This window comes from Trachypithecus francoisi, unplaced genomic scaffold (assembly GCF_009764315.1).
Source record: "Trachypithecus francoisi isolate TF-2019V2 unplaced genomic scaffold, Tfra_2.0 Lachesis_group4, whole genome shotgun sequence".
Lineage (NCBI taxonomy): Eukaryota > Metazoa > Chordata > Mammalia > Primates > Cercopithecidae > Trachypithecus > Trachypithecus francoisi.
The window spans coordinates 97503479-97523630 of NW_022681469.1; the positions used below are offsets into that span (position 1 = coordinate 97503479).

A 20152-nucleotide genomic window follows, 5' to 3' on the forward strand; every position below is an offset into this window, starting at 1 on the left:
TCTACCCACACCGATTTGGTCTCAACATATAGAAACCTCTAATCTGAAACTGGTGTTTCCCAGTAAACCCTCCATTTGTGCTTGAAGTAATTTGAAATGGCCACTTTCTGTGTCTTGTTCTCAGACGTGTCTTGGTCAATTAGTGCAATGTCAAAGCCGTGTGTAGTTATTGTAACTCCAGCTGTGAGCTGTTAATAATAAACTTGCCCACAGGACAACCCTGTCATATGGTTGATGGTCAATCAAGACTAAAATATGCATTAGGAGAAAAAATGCTCCTGTCAACAGTGCGTGGGTGGAGGTCATTGGTTAGGATGCCGGCATGTAGCTGCCCAGTTTGGGTAAATGTCGTGTCGTCAGCATCCTTGACTCGCTCCCACTCTACGATGTTTGTCCTGAGACACAAAGGCGTGATAACTAAAATGACACAGCTGGAATCAGAAGACAAGTAGACAAAACATGGGGAAATGTAGAATATGGGTCAGGGAATAGGGATTTGTTGAAAAGAAACATAGCTCAGATTCTTTGGTAGGAAAAGAAGACAGATCTGTGTTTTGGTCATGGGAAATGATCTGTGGGCTACAAGACAAATTTTATTTAATGGGAGTTCTGAGGCAAATAAAAACAAGCTGATTTGTGGCAAATGAGTGAAGAAGGAACAGTTACCCACTTGGGTGATTCTGATTAATTTCCTTCACAGGATCACAGGGTGTTTTGATTATTTTAGTTCAGTTTTAAATTTTGGTTTTCCAAGGGGTGGCTCTGAGTGGGGAGACTCTTGGCAAATAGAGGAACCTTGACTTTTGTTCCTAGATATCTGCCGCAGTATGAAAATCAAATGGCATTTACTTGTCTCTGTGGCTAAACTGCTACTTACTCATCTCTATGTCAGTTTCATCTGCAATTACTAAGAACCAGTACAGAATGGTAAAAAGCCATGCCAACTGTCTCAGTCAGTCCATGCTTTCCTGTGTGTTCAAATAAGTTCTCAATACAATATCTATCATAGACAGCATTTCATAATACCCTGAAGGCCACGCTGTGAATAATCTCCAGTCTCTTCACTACCGCAGTTCTCAGTTCAACATTTTCTATTAATAACTGAAAACCCAGGGAGGCCAAGGCGGGTGGATCACCTGAGGTCAGGAGTTCAAGACCAGCCTGGGTGACATGGTGAAACTCCATCTCTACTAAAAATACAAAAATTAGCTGGGCGCGGTGGCATGTGCTTATAATCCCAGCTACTCAGGAGGCTGAGGCAGAAGAATCACTTGAGCCCAGGAGGTGGAGGTTGCAGTGACCTGAGATTGTGCACTCCAGTCTGGGTGACAGAGCAAGACTCCATCTCAAAAAAACAAACAAACAAACTGAAAACTCAGGTTAAAGCAGTACATGCAGCTTTTTCTTTGAATTCAAGCATTCCATTGCCTCCTTAAAAAAAGACATGTTTTTTCTCCTTTCTTTATCTTTTTTGTCTGTATTGCTAAGGAAGTGAAATGATTCAATTCCTACTGAGGTTTCTTTTTCATAGAAAGAATGAAATATTTGTCCCCTACTAAAAACAGAAGAACTTTTAATTGGTATTCAAAGGGTAATCACACAATAAAGGCCTTATTAAAAGCCTGGAGCCCTGTTTACTCACTGTGGAGCCTGACTTGATTATTTGATAATTAGAAACACCCTGCTAATGACTGGACTGGAGTCTTCCCTGAGGGAGTGCCCCCTTCAGGGAATGCATTATTTGTGATTACACTTTTGTCATTGAGAAGGTAAATTACTCCCTTCTCTTTCCTCCCATATTCTTTCCAGATTTGCCTGAAAATTGTGGGAATCCAGAGAAGACTGCCCTGTCTGGAGATACCCGTGCACATGCACAAGTGCACACACATACATGCGTGCTTCTCCTCCATCCCAGTTAGTTGGTTGCTAAGGGTTTGCTGAATTTCCTGTCATTCTGAGACTGTTTCACTAGCTTAGTGGTTCTCAGCTGGGTGCATGGCAATGTCTGGAGCTGTGTTTGGTCATCAAACTGCAGAGAGGAGAGGGGCTACTGGCATCTAGTAAGTGGAGGTCAGGGATGGTACTAAACCTACAATGCAAAGAACCCCATCCCTACCGCCACCCCCCACCTCGGCAAAGAATTATCTTGCTCAAAATGTCAATAATGCCAATGCTGAGAAATACTGCACTAACGATCAATTTAGTTTGAGGTGACATGATCAATCTATGGGTTAATGTTCAGAATGAAAGCAATGAGACAAAGGGGTATCAAATTCCTCTTACATCATTTTCCCTTCACCCCACCAAAAAATTATACCTGATTCACCCCAATTCTGCCTAAGCCAGTTTTCCCTATGATATTGGAAGGTGGGGACCAGCAACCTACAGCTTAATGCATCTGCCACCTACTTTTGTACAGCCAACAAGCTATGACTGCTTGTTACATTTTTAAATAGTTGAGAGGAAAACAAAATGAACATTATTTGTGACCCAAGAAAATTATGTGAAATGTAAATTTAATGTTGATAAATAAAATTTTACTGGGATCCATCCACACCCGCTTGTTTACATATTGGCCATTGTTACTTTTGCAATATAGCAGCAGATTAATCTTTTTTTTTTTTTTTTTGAGACGGAGTCTCGCTCTGCCGCTCAGGCTGGAGTGCAGTGGCCGGATCTCGGCTCACTGCAAGCTCCGCCTCCTGGGTTTACGCCATTCTCCTGCCTCAGCCTCCCAAGCAGCTGGGACTACAGGCGCCCGCCACGTCGCCCGGCTAGTTTTTTGTATTTTTTAGTAGAGACGGGGTTTCATCATGTTAGCCAGGATGGTCTCGATCTCCTGACCTCGTGATCCGCCCGTCTCGGCCTCCCAAAGTGCTGGGATTACAGGCTTGAGCCACCGCGCCCGGCCAGCAGCAGATTAATCTTGACAGAGACTATATGGCCCCCAAAGCCTAAATATTTACTATCTGGCCCATGACAAAAAAGGTTTGCTGGCCTGTACTATAAAACCCAAAACCAATTATGTGCCCTGCACAAAAGACAGACTCAATGATTCCCGGAGATCCCAGGTCCCACAGTGATTAGGAAAGGTGCGTAAATAACACTGCGCTGTTTCTACATTTGCTACTCTCAGATATCACCAGATTGGTGGGAGGTCACTTACACAGAAGTTATTTGTTTTGTAATCTTAACACAGTTATAACTTTCTTGCCTCAATAAAACTCATCATGTGGTTTCAAAGCTAGGCTTTCCTCTCAATTTCCTTTCCCAGCATTAGCCTGAAATGAGGATACAAAACTAGAGAGAGAAGGCAGAAGGGTCTGATTTATCTTCCAACTGGATCCTCAGCCATGAGTAATTGAAAGAAAAACACAGGGCACCCTAGCCACAAATTCTCAGACATCCCCAACTCCCCACCGAAATTGACAGTCCTCTCCCTATTTCAGAAACAGTTTGAACATCCAACAGGAGCATTCTCCTGTCCCAGAAAAAAAAGTGTATTTAGGGATGTTACCCACACAGACAGAAAGAGGGTAGCTGGAACAGGGTTCTACAAACACAGGGGTTAGTGCTGTGTAACCTCACCTATTTAAAATGAAAAGGAATACACACAAAAAGCCTGCCCCTGGCACTGTCCATGCCAAAGGGGTTAAGCAGCCCCACATGCATATATTCCAGTTTGGAGACATGAAAAGGACACACACAGAAGGCTGGGAGGATGCAGAAGAGGGATAGATCATTTCTGGATTTGGAGATGATAGTGATAAGAAGGAGTAAGTGGAACAAGAGGAGAGCATCATCATTTATTGGTGTCAGAAAGGACTCTGAGCACTTTACATAGATCTTCACAGTAACTCAAAATGTTGATAGTGTTCAACCCGTTTTATAGATGGAAAAACCGAACTTCAAGACGTTAAGTAACTTGCCTAAGGGCACAGAGCCAGTAAGGTAGTGGAGCAAGGATTCGAAGCACATCTGTCTGACTGCTCTTCTCCATGTTGAGGGGATTTTGTCATTGAGAACGTAAATTACTCACTTCCCTTTCCTCCCATTTTCTTTCTAGAGTTTTTGCCTTAAAATTGTGGGAATCTAGGGAAGACTGCCACAGCAGAGGCAGGATGTGAACATGCCTGGATGAGTAGGATACAGATTGGAAAACTAAAGAAAAAAAAAACATTCTAAGTAAGATAAAAGGATATGAATAGAAGAACAACTCTGGAATGGGTGTCTTACATTAGGGATGGTTCAGAGATGGAATAGAGGAGTCTTTTAGAAGCAGAGTTTACACAGGGCAGATAATACTGGAAAGGTTTGATGAGGCCCAAACATTGCCAAATGCAACCATTGTTAGGAATCAATTTTACAAAGTCTTGACATTTGACGTTGAGTCCACGTGGAAAGAATGCGCTACAGTAATAGCAGCTTTATTCATGACTGCCAACACTTGCAAGCAACCAAGATGTCCTTCTATATGTAAATAAATCAAACCAGTACAACCATATGATGGAATATTATTCAGTGATGAAACGAGCTATCAAGCCACCAAGAGACCTGGAGGAAACTTAAATGCATACTGCTAAGTGAAAGAAGTTCATCTTAGAAGAACTAAGAAAGAAAGAAGCTACATACTGTGTGACTTCAACTATATGACATTTGGGAAAAAGCAAAACTGTGGAGACTGTAAAAAGACCCATGGTTGTCAGCAGTTACAGGAAGAGTAGGATGAAGAGGCAGAGGATTTTTAGGGCAGTGGAACTATTCCGCCCCATACTATAATGGCAGATATGTGTCATTATATATTTGTCAAACCCATAGGATGTACAACACAGAGAATGAACCCTGATGTAAACTATGAACTTTAGTTAATAATATGTCAATATTGGCTCATCAATTGTAACGAATGTACCACACTAATGCCAGATAGTAAAAACAGGGGAATTTGGGGTGGGTGGAAGAGGGGATGTATGAGAACTCTATGTACTTTTGGTTCAATTTTTTCTGTAAACTGAAAATTGCTCAAAACAAATGTTAATTAAAATTTTAAAAGGTTACTGGACCCTGATTCTATACCCTTCTCTGACTTTGAGCAAATCACAGCCTCCCTGGGTCTTATGGACCAAGAGATTAGTGCATGACCCACTACCATAGGACATCCTATTGCTGCAATAATATATATTTGTTTAATTTACTCTTTTCATTGAAGAGTGAATGAGAGATGGAGGGTGCTTGGGCCTCAGGCTCATGAATGTAAGCCCCGAGGGTTTCTGGGTATTTGCAGCGGTGGATTAGGATCCATGAGATCGCTTCCCTCTTGCACATGAGGTCACTTTGCATATAGGGGCCCCAATACCAATGTGTTTGTGGTGTGGTCCTGGTTTGTTTAGAATGGTTACCAAATCCCAACTTCTTCAAACATTTTTTAAAGTGCTGATTACTTTGCAGCATGCTAGAAACTGGCACCCACAAAATGTGTTGACTTTAATGAAATAGATGTGAGAATTAAAACATCTTCCCTTCCACACCCAGCTTCTGAGCTTGTGTGCTGAGCTGCCTGACAGAAAGTTGGCCTCTGCAGGCCCCACAGCTGCCATGGAAATGGCAGTGTGACTGGCAGCTCTCAGCAGTGTGTCCAGGATGTACTAATATTTACCGGAAGAGGCAGCCTTTGGTGTCACTGAGTCCCCACTCACCTCATGTGACTGCTGCTTCCCAGCCTGCTTCACAGAGTTGGCTCAGAGGAGGGTGTGGTCTAAGCTTGCACCAGAGATCTGGTTTTACCTTAATCCCTCAAAATCGCAATTATATTTAGCAGATCTCAGCAGGCACAGTATAAACGATAACAACCAACCTTTAAGGATATTGTTCACAAAGGATGTGATGTAAATGCCAAGTAAGATGGGTAATTTAACTTTACATATATATGGATGGAAACATATATGGTTTTTAGACTGAATTTTCTACATATACAAACACACATACTTTTTAAACATTTTGGGTAGAGAAAATAATACCACCAACTTTTACTTGTGTGTGAACTTTGTAGACACAAAACTTAAACAGATGTGCATGTTTATGATTTTTAAAGATGCACGTATGTAAAACATTCAATAGTATATTTGTTCACGCAGTTGATTTAACTGAGAGACCTTGTATTTACACATTCTAATTGTGTTATGCGAGACAGTGCTACGTATATTATGTATGTTGACATTTATGATTGAAAACCAAGTGGCTCGGTAGAAGTAAGTTCTTCATGTGTTTTGAAACTGTTCCAGACCTAAACATTATGCACCACTCAGGAAGGGGTAAGAAATAGGAGGGGAGCTGAATGTGGATTGATTCCAAAATACTTCATGAGGGTAAATAATAAGAAATTAAACTTAAAATTTTTAAATTCCCTGCTCCATACAAATCACAAAATCTGAGGCTATTTTTCTCATTCAGAGAAAGCAAGCAGCCTTCTGCTTCTGTTGACGTGTGATATTTGAAAGAAGAGTGGGGTCTGGGACTGGGGACGGGAGGTGGGCAGCCGTCCATGGAGGCTCCTCCATCCAACACTTCTCAACGAGGATTCCAGGAGGCCCAGCCTGTAAATGCCTGTATTGTCTTCCTGCTCTGCAGTCATGGGCAGCTGAACATTTTGCTTGGTAATCCACAGAAGTGTTCTTCTTGCATGCAAGATTTGGGGTTTTAATACCCACTCTGTTTGGAAAAATTCTAAAATCAGAAATGATGTGGTCTGAAATGTTGACATGTTTGGCCCCATACGGACTCCACAGCTCAGAGAAATGAAGTGGCACATTTATCAGGTCTCAAGTTTGGGGTCTCGTATAGATTTATTTGAGCCACACTGGCCAGAGGTGACTGAGTCTCTTCAGTCCTTCATGTGCTTATGTTTTTTATTGTCCTCTCCAGCTGTAGAAGTGCCTCTGCCCTTTGGCACACAGTATTAACGGCACTGACAATTCTGCTTATTTCCCCTCTTTTTGTCAGTAATTCAGCCTTATGAATCCAATAAATATCAGCCTAGGCTTGACTTACATTGGTGAATTCTTTATCTGTCCTTTTCTAGTTTTCCACAGCTTTGGGGCAAATTATCATACCTAGTGAGACATACTTGGCAGGGAATAGTGTCCCTAGGGAAACTCTGGTGAAGTTATGAGGTCATAACAAGTCAATCTAGAAATGCAAGCAGTAGTACCAATCTTCAGATGCAGAATCTAGATCCTGTCTCAGAACTTACAATCGCTCTCCATTTTATAATTCCAATGAACATAGAAACAATCAAGGCTAAGGAATTTTCTGCTCCATGCTGCAGAGCTGTGTAGCTCCCAGGTTGGTGTGAGGGGCACCAGGAAAGGGGATTTGCGTCTCTTTGTCTTTACTCCTAACTCTCACCTTGACCACATCCAGTAAAATCAGCAAGGAAAATCTAGCAAGCTCCAGTGAAATCAGGTTAAAATAATCACACGGGCAGCTTTCAGGAGGCTTAAGGTAACTGGGGCAAGTTTGTACGCATAGGAATTTCAGGCCTCTTCTAGTACCAGTTCCTCAGTCACAGCCCAGAACCAGCCCCACCTCCAGCTTGGGCCACCACTGTGGCTCCACTGGGGGGCCCAGTTTCACAAAGCCGTAACTGTGTCCTCTCAACATTTAGAGAAGCCAAGAGGCAAGCTCTGAACAACCAGTAAGGACAAAGTACACAATAGGAACCCCAAAAATTGGGAGGGAAAGGCGGCATTCAGAAGATTGTGTCAAATAAGCAGATTTCTGTAATAGTGGAAAGACAGAGTCAGAAGTCGGAGAATGTATGATGAAGGGGTAGGCGTGTGTGTTGCAAGAGAAAAATGATATTCTCTCTTAACCTTTTCTTTTGTCCCTCCCGCACTGTTCTGCACCCTGCCAAAGGGGAATTAGCAAAGAAATAGACCTGCTCCCATCACACAGGTAATGAGGAGAAGCCCATGGAGAGAAAAGGGGAAGACCAGGAGGCTGGACCCACCTTTCCACCATATTTGAGCATCACCACCACCACTGTCAATCACTACTACCAAAGTTTCTTTCTCTACAGCTTTTAGGGGATAGGGCAAGTTTTGTCTGAGGGAAAAGTTTTAAATCTGAGGGAAAGACAATCACTGTGGATTTTAAGAGGACCAAATGTCTTAGCAGCTTGCAGTTAAATGTCTTAGCTTGCAGTTTTCCCTGAGCAGCTGCAGCTTGGGGGAGGATGCTCACTCCTTATCAGCTCTCCTCTTTTGGTTGCCCCAGAGTTTGCAGATGGAAGGAGCCCGCCGCTCCTTCAGGGCTTAGCACGTGGCTGGTCACTGCCTCGGTGGGGTCAATCAGGCCCCCTCTCTCTGCCATTCTGGGAGAAGTATCTGTCATGGTTCTTTCCACACCGATTTTATTCAAGAGTTTCTACTTCAATCCTCACGTCTTTGCCCTCTTGTTTTGCCTGTAGAGAACTTCATAAGGCCTGGTTTTCCCTCCTTTTTCAACGTGAGCTTCAGCGTCTTCTGCTCTTTGCTGCCCCATGAAACCTCCCTCTGCAGCACCAACCTGCCGTCACACACATTGTCAGAGGTGGCATCAGGTGACACAACTGCAGAGTTCCTTTTCCTGCCAATTTCTGAGAATCCATGGGGCACATTCCACAGGACACTAGAGATGTGCCTTGAGGAGGGGGAGAAGCTGTGTGCCGCATTCCACTCTTGGTTGGAATTCTGTAGTGCTCATTAGTCCACATCGAAGGTCCTAAGCCTTCTTCTCACTGTTAAGTGGCCTGCTTAACTGCCTATAAATTGGTGTTGCACCAACTTGTTTTACCACGGCCCTTGCCTTTTGATTCATACCTTCTACCATTTTGCAGAACTGCTGCTCTGAGGATCGTGTCTCAGGATATGTTGCTGATCCACACAGAGGGTCTACCCAGGAGCCAAGGGCTTGTTATGTGCCATGCTTCAGGAAACAGGCTCCCTTTCCGTCCTCCTTGCTTTCTCTTTGACTCAAGCACACAGCCATTCCTGTTGAGGCCCAAGATACAGATCTAGAATTACCAGCCCCGGGACCCCAGCCCCGACTCAATGTACTACCACCCAAAGAACTCCAGGAGGTTCCTCCTGTCTGCTTCAATGTAGCAAAGACTGATGGTTGTCCTACAAAATCTTTTCTTTCTTTTTCTTTAACAAAAGAACCTCTGATTTCTGGCTGGACATGTGCTCACTCTGAGTAAAACTATAGTTCTCAGCCTCCCTTGCACCTAGGTGTGCAACTACAGGAGGTGCTGGGTACAACATCTAGGAACTATGTTTAAAGGGAGGGAGTATGTGCTTCTTTGTCTTTTTCTCCTTTTTACTGCTGGAATAAGGATGTGGTTACAAGAACTTCTGCAGCCATTTTGGGTCACGGAGGGGAAGCCACATGCTGAGCAGGATAGAAGGGAACTGGGTCTCTGACACTGCAGAGTAAAATCGTGTTCTAGGCTGACACATCTGGGATTCTTTTATGAGAAAGAGAAATAGACTTTATTATTTAAGCCACTAGCTTTTTATGTTTTTATTTTTATTTTTTATCATTAGCAAACTAACACAGGATTAAACCACTATTATGGTGGGGTTTCTGCTACCTCAACAGAGTCTAATCCTAACTGCTTTGGTTCCTCTCTTCAGTTAACCCGTCAGACCTCTCAAAACCAAATTGAAAGCACAGATTATTTCCTGGAACAACCTCTCAGAAAGTCATCTTGACTGGGAACAAGTTAGCCTCAGGATGACCCCACTGGAATTCCTCTCCTGATGACCATCAGCCCTCTGTATCCAGACCCTCTGTCATTCAAGACCTTTCTTGAGGAGATGGTGAGATGGGGCTGGGTTGGGCAAGTCTCCACACCACAGTGATTTGCAGATCAGCAGATCCAACTGGGTGGTCTAGTCTAAGTGGCCATATGTTTTCCCACTCTGCCCCAAATAGCCATTCCCTGAGTTTTCCAAATTTTGGTCTTCATGTGTTCACTTGGCTGTGTTCCCATTCACTGTTGGTGCCTTTCCCACAAGAACCATCCAATTTGTTCATTAGTATACACACACCATCTATTCTGAAGGGCCTCAGCGTGATTTGGTTCCAATTCAACCTCACACCCAACTTCTAAGTTAACAAAGATATTCTAATCTACTACCATGGTCCTGCCACTCTATTCTATGTTTAAATCCTTGGTGCCAAGGCTAGTAATTCAAGCAAAGGCACAACTCAGGCTATGTCACCCACAGACACCACCTGAACTGGGCGAGACCTGGACCAATGATCGCTGGCTAGGATTTGGTTATCTGCACAATATCAAAGCATGCTAATGTAGCAACCCAATGTGTGTGCTTCCAGTTGTGATGAATTTTTCTTCATCTCTGTTTATGAGATACATGAATAAAGGTTAATTATATATCACGACGGTAAAACTAGGCAACTCCGTAAATATACAAACGTAGTTATCAGCCTTTTTGTCTATACCCTTATTGTAGCAGTTATCCAATGCCTGGAATTAGAAGAGTTCATGGCATATGCTTGTCCTCTGCCATTAGACTGTGAAGTGCTTGTCCTCTGCCATTAGACTGTGAAGTGCTTGCAGCACCTTTACATCCTCTGTAGTACCTAGCTTCATGTAGCAGTTAAGAAGCAAGTGCATTGGACTCGGATGGAGTCCAGTTTTGAATAGCTGTGTAAATCTGAGCAAATTACTTAATCTTGCCAAGTCTCAATTTCCTCATCCAAAAAAAAAAAAAAAAACAGGGATAATAATACATATCTCTTAGTTTGTGCTGAAGATTACATTAGATAGTGTATAAGGCTGATAGCAAGTGGGAGCTGTGACTAAGTCACAGAGACACAAGTATTAAGTGCTCAAGAAATACCTAATATTATGGAGTTTTCAAGAAGCAAGACCCCCATGCCCATAATCTATGAATTATCCTATATATCACTAAGTCCCCTCTCTAAGATATTCAGTCATTTGTTATTTGTTCAGCCAAAAAGCATTAAGCATACATTACCTACTAAGTGTTAAAAGAAGCCAGGGATACTGAGATATATTTGACTTAGTTCTTGCCCTCAAGGTGATTAGAATCTAGTAAAGAAACAGAAAGGTAAACCAGTAAGTGCTATAAAAAGTTGTAAATGCTGTGCTAGAAGTATTCTAGAATTCACTGAGTGCCCAAAGAAGGGAGTGGTCTGCTCTACTTGGAGCAGGTGTAAAGAAGGCAAAGTCATGAAAGTCTTCAAGAAGTGGTGATTCTCAAACTGAGACTTGAAGAATAGATTCGTATGAGACAGGCAGACCATCCTCAGCACAAATGAGTGTGAGCAGAAGCAATGGAAAGAAGTGCATTGGGCTGGTTTTGGGGGGAAACAGCAAATAATTCCCCATGGCTTAGGGTCAACAGAGGAGAGGACACTTGGGTGAGAGTTTGAGTTGGAAATGGGGTGTAGACCACCTAGGGAGGTTAGTCTTGATTAGTGGCAGGGAGTTTACCCAGCAAATTCCAATCACCATCCAAGGGAGACAGACAGATACCCAGAGAAGGAACAAGGTGACACCACAATGACCTGGTTTTCTACTATCCAGAGACAATGGAGCAATGTCTGTACATCTAGGTTATAGGGTCCTTGTCTTGTGCACTCTCACAAATCCCCAGCAATATCCCATGTTCTGGTCCATCCCTTCCACCATCAGGCGCCACCCACCTGGTGTTCCCCTTTCCTTAGGAGTCAGTCCTCTCCTAGATGATAGTTAATTGTATAATTTTTAAAATCTCAAATACCTCAGTACACATCAGTGTACGTTATTTATCCCAAGTTATAGACTTGCACTTGAACAGGGACTTTCTGGGCTTATACTTTAAACCAAATGGATAAAAACTGTAGTGGTAGAATTTCAAGCACTCTGGCACCTCTGTGAATGTGAGATTTTTGTACAAGAAAGTGGTGTTTTAACCACCAGTCTTAGGCTGTGGAATCAGCTCCTTCCTTTGTGTTTGTTGCCAACAAAAAGGTTTACAGAAAAAGAAAATAAGTTTCCCTTACAAAGACTGTGAAAACAGTCATATTTATAAGCACAATTACCTACACTTCTGACTCTCCCTGTGGCCAGTATATGGTCGCTGCCTAATATGTGACCAAAGAAGGAAGAAGAAAAAAGAAAGGGAGGAAAGAAGAAAGGAAATAAGGTTGTCCATAATCTTTTTTTAACATGGCTTCCAGCATAAAACTTGGTGACTAAAAACAGATATTTTTTCATTCCTAAGGGGTCAGGGCAAGGCACATAGATATCCAATTTATTGCCACTAAGCTTTTTATCCTAAAATTTGAAATATTTGAGCGTACAAAAAGTTTCATGTTGTATGCTCTTTATTGGATGCATAGATCTATGTTTATGGAAAGTTTTAATGGTTGCAAAGTCAAATTGCAAAAATGATTCATTTTTGTAGAGATCTCGATATATCATACTGCTTTCTAATAAAATTTTCAATACTGGTTGTAATGTAGATTATAATGCTAATGTTTCCCATGGGATCCCGTGATCAGAACTCCTTTGGTAAATGTCCTAGAGTTAAGGTGAATGCACCAAAGAGCTGTAACTCACTGACATTTAATACTGGCTAATGCAATATGAAAAAATCGGCAGCAAATACAGGCTATAGAGAAACACTCCTTCAAGATTTGGAGTCCAGGTCATTCACAAAATGTTTTCTCCTCATATTCTGAGATTAATGTAGTTCTGACACCTTCCTCACAGATATATGATGATTTAGGAAAGTCAACAAGAAAGTCATGGAGATAACAGATGAATGGAGCCTTCAGGCAGTAACATTGTAACGAGAAATGAAACTCCCACTCTTTGAACAGAATTTTTCCAGGAAAGCACTTTCAAACTCTTGAAAGGGAAACATCAAAGTCTGAAGGGCAGATACGAAAAAAGTTTCCCCTCTTATACCAAAGTGACACAAATTCAATCTGACACACATTTATAGTGAATTTTGTGTGCCAACAAAGATAAAAAGGAAAAGGATACGTGCTTGTCCTCAAGGAACTTATTACAATTATCTCTCAGCTGATTGGGACCTCTGTTTTCTGAATATTGTTCCCTTCTGTCCTCTGCCTACTTCAAAAAGGACTGAACTTGTACGGGAGTTTTAAAAGTACTCTCTTAAGATGCTCAATTTCTGTCAAAATACTAGGAAACACAAATGGTAACTACCATGAAAAAACATTTTTTCACCAATCAACGTGGCAAAGACCAAGAGGCTTAATTAACAACAGAATCTGTTGGTAAGAGTGTGGAGCAACAGGCACGCTCAGACATTTCTGGTGGGCGTGGAAAGAGATATGACCATTACAGAAAGCAACCTGGTGATGCTTACCTGAAGTTTAAATGCATATACAAGTTGATCGAACAACTCTTCTTCTGGAAACATATTGCCCTTTGCAAGTACTTTACTCTTGTGAAAGGATGGATGTTAGGTATATTTGCAGTGCTACTGCTGTAATAGCAAGAGATCAAAAGCACCTAACTGTCCAAGCATGGGGCATATGTGTCAATAGGCACATGTTTATTGACACATATATTCTGAATAAGCAGAAGCTGTAATAACTGAGGAAGCTCTATATGAGTTCATATGGAACCAGAGCCGGATATATTTCTAGGAGAGACAAACAAGGTGCAGAAAGACCTTATGGTGTGTTGCTGTTTATGTTTAAACAGGTGCTGTGGGTGTGTGTGTAGAGAAAGAGCCATGTTGTGCATAACATATATCTGGAAGAGGACACAAGAAACTGAACACAGTGCCTCCTCTAGGGAGGGCGAGAGGATGGCTGGGCTAGAAGGGAGATTTACTCTTCATTATCTACCTTTTGCGCCAGTTGCTTCTATTACTAATTCAAATAATTAAATTTAAAGGGAAGGTTTCTAGAAGGGCATGTTTCCAAACCAGAGATCTGAGGGAGTGCACAATGCACACTATTAAACGAGTCATTTCTACAAGGCCCTACCACTTTTGAAGCCCATCAAATAGAATGAGCTTGTTCTGGAACACAAGTCCTAAAACTAGATCCCCACAGAGAGAACTGGGGTGACTCTGTCCAGGGGTCTCTGGGACTCACTTCCCAGGTCCGCATTTTGGGACGCCAGTGCCCTCTTTCTGCCTTGACTGTTGCCACCTTGAGGAAAAAATCGATTCCTAAGATTTCTGCATCCGTGAGCACCCTCAGTTGCACTGTGCACCCCAGCATTGGGGTGCCCCATGGCTTTCCTCACCCATGCCTGCTCCTGTCTCCATGTCCTCAAGCCCCACCCATCCACCTGGAGGTCACAGGCAATCCTAATCCCCATCCCCCAGGATATTTACCACCTTCTGTCTCCCGCTGCTGCTGCTGCTGAGGCACACTCTCTGCGACAGGACATCTCAGTCATAGCTTTTTTTTTCCATTGCATTTACTTGTTTGTCTCCCCAAACGGAATGTGAATTCCCTGGAGAGGGATCTGTTCATCTTTGTTTCCCCACAACAGTCATTCAGTTGAGATGTCTAATAACTGACCATCAGCTGAAGAGCCACTTCAAAGTTGGTGCCCCCTGTGCCCTCTGTACCCAAACCATCAGCCCCCACTGCCCAGTGGGACCCAGGGATGTCAGCCCTTTGGGAACTATGCCGGCCTAATGGCAATGAAGTTGTCTTCTGCCAAAGGTCCATCCTGCTCCACCCTTCCAGAATTCACTCTCAGGCTTGGAACTGAAAAGATGCCCCATGCCATGATGGAAAAACAGGGTAGCTGCTCCACCAAGTCATACTTTTTACATACCATGTTACACCCAACACCAGGACGCAGGTTGACCTGCAGCTGAGGGCATTTCCGGCAGCCCGCTTTCCTAAATCCCAGGGCTCCCAGTCCCCTGATCCTGCCTGAGAAGTTCCAGCTCAGGGCAACCGACCAGCAACAGCATCCCCCTGAGCACCCTGAATGCCCCAAAGAGACAGCTCCCGGACTCAGCAGTGGGCCGTCTTGTTTACAAAGCCCACCCTCTGAGAATGGAAGCTCTGTCTTGGTTCTACGAAAATACAGTCAGTCCTGGCATTTTTGAAAATGAAATTTCCCTGGAGGATACTTTACATCGACACGCAACTATGCAACTTTCTGCCACACTTTCACCCCGACACCTTGGGAGTGGTGCTGCTGGTGCCTCTAGCACCTGCTTCCCCGTCCTGCCACCTGGACAAGAAACACAGCGCAATAGCCACATGCCTTGTAGGGACTGGTGTGGGAGTGGGAGTCCTCAGGCTTGGCTTAAACTGGGATTCAGAGTCTGGCCATGTCTGGAGAACTTCGGAATCAAAGGGGTTGGATGTTCACTGGCATGAGGAGTGTGACCTGGAGGGAGGAAGGTTCGTGCTTCAGGGCCCTGAGCAGAGGCACCAATGCCCCAGGAGAGACAACAGAGTGGCTCCAGCACAGTGAGCCTGGAATGGGACCTGGGATCTTCTGGCACCACTGGAAACTCTGACAATCGGTGTTCAGGGCAGCCACAGGGGAGAGGGCATGAAAGTCCCCAGGTAACAGCATTCTTAAGTGGCTTTGCAGGAAACAGACACTAACAATGAACCCTAAGAAAAGAACCTATGAGAACTGTCCTGAGCCCATGTGAAACACAACCATAAGTAAAATCAGGGCAGAGCCACTACTGTCACACAGACAGATGCACTGAGGCAGCCAAGTCTGATGGCTCATGTCAAGGTGGCAACCTTCCTACGTCAGGCAGAAGAGGCCTGAGGAATTTCAGGCTACAAAAGCAACTTGCAGACATCAAGGGTACTGAAAACTGAATCGACAGTCTTTCATCCCTGAGGATGACAGCTCCCAAAATGTAGAACACAGTCTGCCTCAGGCTCTACTGCCCCACCAAGTTCACTCCTGCCCATCCCAGAAATGAGGTATGCAGGGACCAGTGAAATGCCAGCCCTTGCCCTTAGAAATGGCAGCTTATCTTGACTACAGACACCTCTCCGGACGCACCCAGAGCCTCTATTACGCAAAGGGAATATAACTCCTAACAAGAGGAAATAAATCTGATCACCCAAAGCAGAAGCCAAAACCAGAAGGGTGATGGTGGTTTTCCAGCAGTGAATAAATCCACGACTTGAGTTTTTTTTTTTTGGATATACATTCCAGATGTTTAAGAGAAATCCACAAGCCACATCTCTAGATTCCAAACTGGCCTCTCTGTTCATCTCCTCTCTGCCCTAAGCAACTCTCCTTCCTGTAGTTGAGTTAATTTTCCCCAAAGCCCACTTTGTTTATTAATTTGCTGAAGAGGTTCTCCAGTCATCACACATGTTCCAATGTTCTTAGATTTGCTTTTAGAACTGGGTGGACTGAACCAGTATTTCCAGGACTATCCCCTGCTAAAACTTCAGGCTCATCTGTTCTCCAAAAAGCATTTTTCCATCTTCGCTCTTGTTGCCTGTCACTCACCCCATACCCATAATCATTTGTGGATATCTTGCCATCTTTCAAAATCCAACTCAATGCCACCTCTTTCAGGAAGACCTTCCTGATTCTTCCAGTGGGAATCAATCGCTCTCTCTCTCTCCCGAACTGCTACAGGCCCTTGTTGCCTCTGCTCCTTTCATGTGATTCTTCTTACACTGCTTTGTGTTATGGTTGCTTTCCAAACAGGCTGTGCTCCTGAGGAGTGAGATGTATTTTGGATTTTCTGTACTACACATTTTCTGATATCTCACAGTACTTAGCATTATACCTCACATGTAATATAGACTTGCAGCGTTTAGACTGCAAGGGGCCTGCTATGGACTAAATTGTGTTCCCCCTCAAAAAATTAATATTTTGGAGCCCCAACCCCCAATGTGATGGTATTTGGATATTAGACGTTGGAGAAATAATTAGGTTTAGATGAGATCATGAGGGTGAGATCCTCATGATGGGACTGCTGTCCTTTTAAGAAGAGACACCAGCTGGGTGTGGTGGCTCATGTCTCAAATCTTAGCACTTTGGGAGGCCAAGGCAGGCGGATCACTTGAGTCAAGGAGTTCAAGACCAGCCTGGGCAACATGACGAATCCCTGTCTCTACAAAAAGTACAAAAAAATTAGCCAGGAATGATGGTGTGCTCCTGTGTTCCCAACTACCGGAAAGACTGAGGTGGGAGGATCTCTTGAGCCCGGGAGTTCGAGGCTGCAGTGAGCTGAGGTTGTACCACTGCACTCCAGCCTGAGTAGCAGAGTGAGATCTTATCTAAAAACAAAAAAAAACAAAAACAAGAAAGAGACAGAGAAGGAGACGCTAGAGATTTTGCTAACCGTCTATCTGTCTGTCTCTGCCATGTGAATACGCAGTGAGGAGATGGCCATCTGCAAGCAAGAAAGGGAGCCCTCAGCACAACCTAACCATGGTGGCATCCCCATCTCATACTTTCCAGTCACCAGAACTGTGAAAAAGTACACTTCTGTTGTTTAAACTCCCAGTCCACGTATGGCACTGTATTATGGCAGCCTGAACTGACCAAAACAGGCTGTCCTCTGAACCAGCCTTTTTATTTTCTACAGTGGTTAAGTACCAGGTCCAAAGCAACACAGAGCAGAGCAGGGATCAAAGCCCAGTCAGTCTCCTAACCCCCAGCCCACAGCTCAAGCAAATAGAACAAGCTTGCCAAATAACACAGAATGAAAGAAAAGGCCCAAAGCAAGAAGTATATTTTTCTTAGACATGTCCGTACCTCAAACTCTTTTTATCCTAGCTTTGAAATAACAAACCAAAGGTCCAAGGGGACTTCCAGCAAGGTCTGAAATTGAGAATTTGGCTTAAAAGGCTGCAAGGGATGAAGAAAAGAAGGGGAGGAGGCTAACTATTTGGTTAAGACAATATCATATTACGGAGTTATGAATTATGCAAATGAAACCGCAGGATTCACAACCTCATGAGATTTCTTGTACCTATACCAAAAACTGCGTGAACAAGCATTTCGGAGCTTTGCTTTAAAATCTTCTGTTACTACCACCCTGTTACACTAGTTATAGGGTTTTCCATCTCATGAAGGGCTTCCACACATACCATCTCATGGAATACATGTAACAGCCAGCACAGGTATCACCATCTCCCTGCAGTAGAGTATACTCCTGAGCCTTAGCTCGCTTAAGTGACCCAAGCAAAGTCACAGAGCTGTTGGAACTGCGACTGGAATATTCCATGTGTTTGTGCAAGCGAGAGAGGGATAGACATAAACAGAAAGAAAGAGAGTTGGGGTGGGGTTGATCCCACTTCACTATATTTTCCCAAGATTGCATTCAAAGAAGTCCCACAAATGTTCCCCATCAGCAGGCAGCTGAAAGAAAATAAACCACTGATGAGAGCCCTGGGCTTAGCCCTTGTTCTGTCACCAATTCAGTATTGACTGGGGCGAGCCACTTAGCCTCTCTAGTTCTGCTTCGTCAACTGCGAAAAAAAGGTGTGTTGAATTGTTTTATCTTCTTCTTCTTTTTTTTTTTTTTCCAGTCAATGAAAGGGACACTTTATTGAGGCCCCAGGGCCATGGGGCCTGGGCAGGAGGCTGCCCTTGGGGGAAGGAAGAGGCTTATTTGACCTTCTTCTTGGGGCGCAGGTTGCTGGTGTGGCTGCACGTCTTGTGGCAGTTGACAGCACAGGGGTGCAGGCGAGCACAGCACTTGTGGCAGATCATCTTGTCGCAGTTGTATTTCTGGGCAAGCTGGCAGAGGGAAGGCTCAATAATGCTACCTTGCAGGTGCAGCCCCAGGTGCAGGTTGGACTCTTTCTGGATGTTGCAGTCTGAAAGAGTGCGGCTCCAGCTGTTTGCCTGCAAATATCAGACGCTGCTGGTCAAGTGGGATGCCCTCCTTGTCTTGAATTTTGGCCTTGACATTCTCAGTGGTGTCACTGGGCTCGACCTCGAGGGTGATGATCTTACCTGTGAGGGTCTTCACAAAGATCTGCATCTCTGCATTTGTAGCTCGGCCGCCTCAGTCTGCTTTTGTCTTTCATTCCCTTTAAGCTCAGACAATCTGTGGTTTTCTAAATTAGACAGTTAGATAAAAGATCAGGCCAAGTCACTTCCAAAAATGTCTGAGCTCTGGATCAGGCACTCAGGAGGACTATACCTTTTCATGACGCTTCTTCCCCAAACTCTTCATATGGGAAGGGGGCAGAGACAAGACTGCAACTGGTCTGAATGCAACAAGAATTTAAGTTGGTGCTGTCATTAAAAAACTCAGCTTTAGCCATTGGCACCAATGTGGGCAACATGGCTTTGCAGGAAACCAGATCCAAGTATGCAGAAGATCAAAAGCTTTATTCCACTGTGACCAGCAAAAGGCACATTTCTCAGACACTCTTCTCTACGGAATTTAAGATCTTGTGAGATCCTGACTAACTTAGACCCTAAACACCAGTTATTTCAGGCCAGTGACAGCGCCAGATCAATAAATACTCAAATCATAGTAAATCAGAAAGCAATGGTCATAGCACGAAAAATTGCTTTATATGGCAGCAACCGTATTTATTCACCATATGTATTTCTAATAAAATACAGAGAAGGTAAGGGCTTAATATGTCATTCTGTCAGTTTTTATTTTTAACACAGACTATTTTTAATCAAATTCAAAAAATTTCCTCAATGATCCCATGGCTCTAGGGCAACTAAGAACATTCATCAGGAGAAAGACATTAGGGCAGGTTTTTAACAAATGAGAAATACAGTCATTCTCTTGAAAAGATGAGGGTTTAAGACATAATTATTAGGTCTTGAAAGCCTTGAAATTAAAACCAGTACTATTACTGGCTTTCAAGTCCCATATTGTTTAGTGGGTATATTAGTCAGGGTTCTCTAAAGAGACAGAACTAATAGGATAGATGTATATATAAAGGGGAGTTTATTAGGTGAATTGACTCACACAATCACAAGGTGAAGTTGCATAATACGCTGTCTGCAAACTGAGGAGCCAGGAAGCCAGTCTCAGCCCCAAAACCTCAAAAGTAGGGAAGCTGACAGCGCAACCTTCAGTCTGTGGCCGAAGGCCCAAGAGCCCCTGGAAAATCACTGGTGTAGGTCCAAGAGTTCAAAAGCTGAAGAGCTTAGAGTCTG

At 43.6% G+C, this 20152-nt stretch overlaps 1 pseudogene; it reads right to left on the reverse strand.

Moving 5' to 3' along the window:
* Positions 1-18566: 18566 nt before the first annotated feature.
* Positions 18567-19022, reverse strand: LOC117072979 (annotated as a pseudogene).
* Positions 19023-20152: the final 1130 nt, after the last annotated feature.